Source organism: Leucopleurus acutus (assembly GCF_964270905.1).
Source record: "Leucopleurus acutus genome assembly, chromosome: 7".
Classification (NCBI taxonomy): domain Eukaryota; kingdom Metazoa; phylum Chordata; class Mammalia; order Artiodactyla; family Delphinidae; genus Leucopleurus; species Leucopleurus acutus.
The window spans coordinates 90,592,365-90,599,889 of record NC_139150.1 but is presented as its reverse complement, the minus strand read 5'-3'; the positions used below and the strand labels follow the sequence as shown (position 1 = coordinate 90,599,889).

General features: G+C 56.5%; 1 pseudogene across 1 annotated transcript; it reads right to left on the bottom strand.

Moving 5' to 3' along the window:
- Window positions 1-1,804: 1,804 nt before the first annotated feature.
- Window positions 1,805-5,812, bottom strand: LOC309963827 (annotated as a pseudogene). The gene is made up of 2 exons: window positions 5,533-5,812; window positions 1,805-2,313 (listed from the first exon to the last, which is right to left on the bottom strand). The product of its transcript is annotated as an uncharacterized misc_RNA (transcript).
- Between the last annotated feature and the right edge of the window lie 1,713 nt (window positions 5,813-7,525).

Here is a 7,525-nt window from a genome sequence, read left to right as displayed (position 1 = left end):
AACCAGCCGCATCTTCCCAGGGGCTGGCAACTCTCCTTTGCTACTGATTCCAAGACACATCCAGATAGCACAAATGTGACCATGAAAACAAACTCAGGCATGTTCAAATCAGGGAAATAACATTCTTATCTCTGTTTAGTAGTTGCTTAATTTTAGAATAGCTTAGAGTTACAAAAAAGTTGCAAAGATCTGTACAGAGTGTACAGAGTGCTGTGGACCCCCGACCCAGTACCCCTATTTCCAACACGTTAGTACTTTAGTACGTTAGTACGACATGCTTATCCAACTAAGGAACCGAGATGGATACGTTATTATTAACCAAAGTCCACACTTTACTAGAATTTCCCTAGCTTTCCCCTAACATCCTTTTTCTGTGCCAGTCTCCTCTGGGCTGTGACATTTCTCAGACGTCCCTGGGTTTTGATACCTTGAAAGTTTTGAGGAGGACTGGTCAGGTATTTTGTCCCTCAATTTGTTTGTCTGTTGGTTTTCTGATGTTTTTCTTATGGTTGGGCTGGAGTTATGGGGTTTGGGGCGGAAGATCCAGACACAGATAAAAATGTCATTCTCCTCAGGTCACATCATCAAGGATACACACCATCAAGGATACACACAGCAGGGATACACCCCATCAACGGGACTTGTGACAAACAATTTTACCCTTGATCACCTGGCCAGTATCGTCTTTTATTTATTTATTTATTTTTGCTGCGTTGGGTCTTCATTGCTGCACACGGGCTTTCTCTAGTTGCGGCGAGCAGGGGCTCCTCTTTGTTGCGGGCACGTGCTTCTCATTACAGTGGCTTCTTTTGTTTCGGAGCACGGGCTCTAGCTGTGCGGGCTTCTGTAGTTGTGGCATGGGGGCTCAGTAGTTGTGGCTCCCAGGATCTAGAGCGCAGGCTCAATAGTTGTGGCCCACGGGCTTAGTTGATCTGCGGCACATGGGATCTTCCCGGACCAGGGCTCGGACCCGTGTCCCCTGCATTGGCAAGTGGATCCTTTTTTTTTTTTTTTGTTCTTTTTGGAACCAAAACTTTAATCCGCAGGAGTCTCACAAAACATATTACAAATGACAGCATGAAAAAAAAAATTGCACAGTAACTCAAAGTTCAGCTCTACAATATACCCTTCATCTGGCAAGACATTGGTATCTTGATAATCTCAACTTCCAGAAAACATTACAAAGAGCTATGTATTCATGTACAGCAATCACAGAGGGGACTTATGACCTAACTCAAAGGGAAACTAACTTCCTTGAAACTTCTTAGATTCTAAACTCACTGGACAACCTCTTGTCCAGTGTGAAGACTAGTGGAATTCTTAAACCTCTAATCTAGGGTAAGGGTGCGGCTTTCACTTCTACCTGCTGGCTTGTGTTCACAGCACCTTTTAAAGACTGCTTGCTTAACTACAGCTGCATACCATATCCCAGCTACAGAAAGTCTTTTCAATGTTTGCCAGTGTTGTTTCCATAATAATAAACATCACACTTTAGGTGGGCAGGAGTTAGAGTTTTATTATCAGTCTAGGCAAGACCAAAAATTCAAAGCAAATTCAATTTTGCTTAAGAGAACATTGTAAAGAAACAATTCTTCATATTACATGCCTCATATGACCCATTTCAAACCATAGAGAATGACACCTTTGTGTGTCACTGTCCCAAGAGACAAACAAATGTGAACAGCTAAAACATTTAAAAAGTGCATCAAGCTTCGGAAGTCTCAAACGAAACTTGAATTTTCTGTACATACTCCTGTCAAATGAAGTTATTTCCTGTGCACCACTCCTCTTGCAAAGTGGTCTGCTACTTCCTTTCATTTGACCTGGATCGGCTAGGAGACCTAGAGAAAGATCGGGACGGCTTGCGATTTCTCTCCTGGGACAGTGATCTCTCTCTTCTCCTATATCTACTAAAGGGACCTGCTCCGGCTGCGGGAGAAGCTTCTCCGTCTTGGACATCTGTGGTGAGGGGGAGGACTCCTCCTCCGATAATCATCTCGAGGGCGACGACCCCAAGAAGGAGGCGGCCACGATGTCGACTTCTCCTTTCCCCATTGGACAGGTCCACTCTTACTCGGCAGCCACAGAGTGTTCTCCCGTCTAGTTCTCAGACAGCATCCGCTGCACCTCGGGGATCTTCATTTTCAACAAGAGCGAAGCCGGGAGGGTTTTTAGCAACCCACACACTTCGGAGTGGTCCATAATATCCTAAAGCTCGTTCGAATTCAGTCTTGTTACCATTGTTTCCAAGATTCCTTACACAAACGTTACAGTCCAACGGACAGGAATCCCAATGCAAGACCCTCCTGGCTCCTGGGTTTCATGGGCCACAGGGTGATCCCGGGCCTCTAGAATCTCGCAGCTGAATCGGCTCGCACAAGCTGTCCTGTGGGGATGCTTTTCCCCCCGTGTGTCCAGCCCGGGGCCCTGCTGTCTAGGCCCGACCTCCAGGGTGACAGGGTGAACCCCAGGTCCCTGGAGCAAACACTCAGAGCCCTGGTGACCAGACTCAGGGGGCTGGGGCGGCAGCTGGACATGTGTGGCCACCCTGGTGGTGTTTGGCCCCATCTGCAGTTCCAGTTCCAGCTGAGAAAGAGCCTCGCTGTGTTATTTTCTCCTGGTTGTGTAAGGATCCCCGGTGTCATTTGACAGAAATGTACATGGTGTGTTCTTTCTCTCTTTTCTCCCTGCTTCCTCTTGTCCATCTCCCCCTCCCTCTCTCCCTCTCCCTCTGTCCCCCTCTCTCTCTCTCTTCCCTCTCCCTCTTTCCTCTGCGTCTCTCTCTTTCCCTCTCTCCCTCCCCCCCTTCCCCCTCCCCGTCCCTCTCCCAACTCCCTCTCCACCTCCGTCTCCCCCTCGCTCTCCCACATCCCTCTCCCTCTCCCCTCCCCCTCCCTCTACCTCCTCCCTCTCCCCCGTCTCTCTCCCACCTCCCCCCTCCGTCTTCCCGCCTCCCCCGTCCCTCTTCCCTGTCCCTCTCTCCCTTCCTCTCTCCCTGTCCCTGTTTCCCTGTTCCGCACGCCCTACCTCTACCTCTTTCCCTCTCCCTGTCCCTCCACCTCCTTCCCTCTCTGGAGAGGGAAGGAGGTGGGGGAAGAGGGAGAGAGAGGGGGGAGAGGGAGAGAGGGATAGAGGGAGGGAGCGAAAGACGTCTCTCCCTCCCTCCCTCTATCCCTCCCTCCCTTTATTCCTCTCTCCCTCCCTCCCTCTATCCCTCTCTCCCTCTCTCCCTCCCTCTCTCCCTCTCCCTCCCTCCTTCTCCTCCCTCTCCCTCTCCCTCCAACTCTCCCGCTCCCTCCATCTCTCCATCTCCCTCACTCCCTCCCAAAGAGGGAGAGATGGAGAGGCAGAGACAAGGGAGAGGGAGAGAGGGAGAGGGAGAGATGGAGGGAGAGGGAGGGAGAGGAAGAGAGGGAGAGAGATATGGAGAGGAGAGGGAGAGAGAGGGGGGGAGAGGGAGAGGGAAAGAGGTCTCTTCCTCCCTCCCTCTCCCACTGTCCTCCTTCTCTCCCTCTCCCTCCCTCTCTCCCTGTCCCTGTTTCCCTGTTCCGCTCTCCCTCTCCCTCTCCCTCTTTCCCTCTCCCTCCACCTCCTTCCCTCTCTAGAGACGGAAGGAGGTGGAGGGAGAGGGAAAGGGAAAGAGGGAGAGAGAGAGCAGGAGAGGGAGGGGGGAGAGGGAGGGAGAGGGGGGAAAGGGAGAGAAGGATAGAGGGAGGGAGTGAAGACATCTCTCCCTCTCTCCCTCCCTCTCTCCTTCTCCTCCCTCTCCCTCTTCCACCAACTCTCCCTCTCCCTCCATGTCTCCATCTCCCTCACTCCTTCCCACATAGGGAGAGATGGAGGGAGAGGCAGAGATGAGGGAGAGAGGGAGAGGGAGAGATGGAGGGAGAGGGAGAGAGGAAGAGAGAGAGGGACAGAGGAAGAGAGAGAGAGAGAGGGGGAGAGAGAGAGAGAGGGAGAGCGGGAGAGGGAAAATGGTCTCTTCTTCCCTCCCTCTCCCTCTCTCCTCCGACTCTCCCTCTCTCACCCTCCCTCCGTCTCCCCCTCTCCTTCCCTCACCCTTTCCCTTCCTCTCTCCCTCTTCCTCCCTCTGTCACTCCCTCTCCCTCCATCTCTCCCTCGCCCTCACTCCCTCTCAGAGAGGGAGAGATGGAGGGAGAGGCAGAGACAAGGGAGAGGGAGAGAGGGAGAGGGAGACCAGAACAGGGAAACAGGGACAGGGAGATAGAGAAGGAGAAGGAGAGAGAGAGAGAGAGAGAAGGAGGAGAGAGGGAGAGAAGGAGGAGACAGGGAGAGGGAGGGAGGAAGAGACCTCTTTCTCTCTCCCTCTCCCTCCCTGTCCCTCTCCCTCCATCTCTCCCTCTCCCTCTCTCCCTCTGCCTTATCTCTGCCTCTCTGGGAGGGAGTGAGGGAGATGGAGAGACGGACAGAGAAGGAGAGTTGCAGCGAGAGGGAGAGGGAGGAGAAGGAGGGAGGGAGAGTGAGAGAGGGAGGGAGTGAGGGAGGGGGGGAGAGACATCTTTCACTCCCTCCATCACTCTCTCCCTCTCCCCCCTCTCTCTCCCTCTCCCCCCTCTCTCTCCCTCTCCCCCCTCCCTCTACAGCTCTCTCTCCCTCTCCCTCCACCTCCTTCCCTCTCCAGAGAGGGAAGGAGGTGGAGGGAGAGGGAGAGGGAAAGAGGTAGAGCCAGAGCGTGCGGAACAGGGAAACAGGGACAGGGAGAGAGGAAGGGAGAGGGGGAGAGGGAGAGGGAAAGCGGGAGAGGGAGAGGGGGAGGGAAAGAGGGAGAGAGAGAGAGGGACAGCGAAAGAGGGACAGGGAGAGAGGGAGGGAGAGAGGCAGGGGGAGAGATGGAGGGAGAGGGAGAGGCAGCGAGGTAGAGGGAGAGAAGGAGAAAGGGAGAGAGAGAGGGAGAGCGGTAGAAGTGCTGAGGAGGGGGCTCCCTCCCCCTCCCACTCCCATCCTCTCCCTACTGCTTTCTCTTTTTTCTGCTTCAAAAAACACCAGGCGCCTTTTAGATCAGCCCTGAAGTCAACGTTGATGCTTGGACAGCCTGACCTCCCCGCTGACTTCCAGCCCAGGACCACCGCTGGGAGATAAAGTCTGCGGGGCCCTGGGCGCAGGCTGCACAGGCACCTCCCCTGATGCCCAATCTCTCCCCGTTTACGAGGCAGCCGACACTCCCCTCCCTGACTCCCCAAGATTTGGGGCCTTTTTAGTATGTGTCGATAATGCCATGAGCTACTATTTAACTCTTCCACGAGGACCCATCTCCCAAAATGCAGTGGTTTACAGCCTTGGCTGCACTAGAGAACCCCCAGGGAAGGGAGAGACGTCTCTCCCTCCCTCTCTCTTTCTCTCTCTCTGTACTTCTGTCTACCTCTCTCCCTCTCCCTCTCCCTCTGGGGTGATGCCCGATGAGCTCAGAATCGCAGATGGCCCCCCCATCCCCTCTCTGTGGCTTGCATGGGGGATGCACCTTCTCACTGTGGCCCGGGCATGGCCTTGACATTCAGACATCGGGTCCTGCACGGACACTTGTGTTTGTTCCATAGCGCAGGTGGCTGCAGTCTGTGCTTCTGTAGATGGGGGCTGTGCGTGAGCCCTTCATCTTCCCCGCAGACACCACTGGCGCTCGCTCGGCCTCGCGGGTGATGCGGGGGGCACGGGGGACAGTCTTGTGTCCCCACCTTCTTGGGCTACAGACAGGCCACTCTGGTCCTGTGGTGACTGGGGGCTCCCAGGAGAACCCCACTGCAGACCGGAGAGGTGGCCCCAGAGAAGGTGGCGTACGCCTGGGGCCGGGCCTCATCAGTGAGCCACGGGGCACCTGCAGCAACAGCTGTCTCATCGTCCAGGGGCTGGGTGTTCGGGCGCTGTGGGGTTGAGCCACTGTCTGCACGCAGCCGTGTTTGTCTTGTTGAGCCCGCGGAGGCCCCTTGGTGGTTCCTGGAAAGACTGGCCACATTTCTTCCTGCCCTTGGCCTTAGAGCCCATCACGTTCATGCCGTTTCTGGTTCCAAAAGGACCTGTGTTAATAAAGACCACGTGTTAGGACAGCACCAAAGTGTCTAGAAATCCGGGCCAGGAGGAGGAGGGAGGGGGATTGGCTGTGCCCGCCAGTGGCCTGGGAGCCCTGCCCGCCTGCAGAGACCTGGCCCGGGGCCCGCGGGGAGGCCGTGGCCCTCGGTCCCCAGCGCCTTCCGTCTCTGGGTTCCAGGAGAACTGCGTGATCCTCAGGGAGCTGGTGAGGCTGCAGGCCCTGAAGTCCCACCTGCTGGGGTTCCGCACGCATGCCGACTCTGTGCTGGAGATAAACATGGACAAGACCAGCCAGGTGGTGGCCACTGTCCTAGGTAACACCGCCTCCCCCTGAGTCCCAGTGGGGACGGGGTCAGGCGGACATTGATCAGATGTGGTGCTGCCTGAGACCCCACTGTGTCAGCCCTTGGGGGTCACCTTGCCAGACCCTTCATTCTGCCTCGAGGGGCGCGGGGTCGGGGGTGGCTGGGGGGCCGCCCCAGGAACGTAGCCGAGCCTCTCCCCTCCGCCCGCAGGTGAGCTGGCCCAGAAGCTGAAGCCCCTCGGGGAGCAGGAGCGGCCGTGATCCTGGAGCTAAAGAAGGCCGAGTGCCAGAGGCGGGGCCTGCACTTGGACGGCCCCATCAACGCCTGGGACCTGCGCTACTACATGAACCGGGGGGAGGAGACGCGCTACCACGTGAACCAGTACCTGCTCAATGAGGCTTTCCCCATGGAGGCGCTCACACGCGGGCTGCTGGGCATCTCCCAGGAGCTGCTGGGGCTGACCTTCCACCTGGAGGAGGGCACCAGCATGTGTCACGAAGACGTGAGGCTCTAAACGGTCTGGAACGCGGCCTCGGGCAAGGTCACCCATCGGCAAGTTCTACCTGACCTCTATCCTCGGTGCGTGCGTGGGGGAACCTGTTGGCCGTGGGCCGGGGCTCCTCTGTGGAAGCGGGGCCTCATCCACGTCCCTCCGCAGGGTGGGGAAGTCCGGGCACGTGGCCTGCTTCGGCCTGCAGCCGGGCTGCCTACAGCACGATGGGAGCTGCCAGATCGCCATCGCGGCCATGGTGGCCAACTTCACCAAGCCTACGCCCAACCTGCCCTCCCTGCTGCAGCATGATGAACGGGAGACCAACTTGCACGACGTCGGGCACGCGATGCACCAGCTCCGCTCCCAGGCGCAGGGCTGCAGGCAGGGGGCGGGGAGGGCCCGGGCGTGCGTGGTCCTCAGGCAGACTCTCGCTATGAGATTCTTCCACTGACATCACCCCGCACGTGGTGACGCCCTCGGTGTCAGCTTCCATCATCAGACCCCAGGCACTGGGCGCGTAAATAACGGAAATGGATGTCCTCGAGGCTCTAGAGGCTGGAAGACCCAGATCAAGGAGTCAGGGCTGGTTCCCTGCATGTTAAATACATGCACTCAAGAGTTGCCTTGAAAAAAGACAAAAGAAAAGAAAGGCACGTTGCCTGCAAGTCTGCTGACAGCTGGTGAT